A 774-nucleotide genomic window follows, 5' to 3' on the forward strand; every position below is an offset into this window, starting at 1 on the left:
AATATCAGTTGGCTACTGTTTACAATGCACAGCGTCTGGTGCTTGTATTTCCATTTCCTTCACCCCAAAGGACAACAATCACACATACAATACTTTGGTTTGCATGAAAAGGTTGATGTCCCATCAACATTACTTACAGAATTAGGAGACTGTTGACCAAACTCTTCTACTGAACTGAATACCACATTTCCTCCATGTCATTGTCAACATGGCTGTCGTTTAGTGCATGCAGTGTCCATCATTCAAGCACTGCATTTTCCCGCCATTGTTAGGGGATCATCCTGGCACTTTCAGTGCACTGGCTCAACTGAAATTTTCAGCGTGAGCGCCCTAGGCACTGAAAAACAGTGCCCGAAGTGCACAAGAGACACAGCGGCATTTGAGACACAGACATAGATTTGTTCTGCTGCCAGCTCTTGTCCTGGAGCTCCCCCCTGTGGAAACTTGGAGTTACTGCCAGTGTACCCTGCTATTATAGGCAAGGCAATGCAAGATTATTTGAATGGCGCATTTCATACATGAGTGCAATTCAATGTGCTGTACAGTAAAGTAAGATAAAAATGATGTAAAATAAAATAACATGAAATAAAGTATGATATAATATATATATATATATATATATATATATATTAAATTAAAATAAAAGCACAAGGCATGGAAAGTGAAAATAGAATAAAAAGAAGTAGAGATAAAAGCAAGAAATGAGGAAAAAAGAAATAAAAATATATAAAAAAAATGATCAAGAGATGAGTCTAGTAGTCTGAGTCTGGTCTT

The sequence above is a fragment of the Engraulis encrasicolus genome, chromosome 17 (genome assembly GCF_034702125.1).
Source record: "Engraulis encrasicolus isolate BLACKSEA-1 chromosome 17, IST_EnEncr_1.0, whole genome shotgun sequence".
Lineage (NCBI taxonomy): Eukaryota > Metazoa > Chordata > Actinopteri > Clupeiformes > Engraulidae > Engraulis > Engraulis encrasicolus.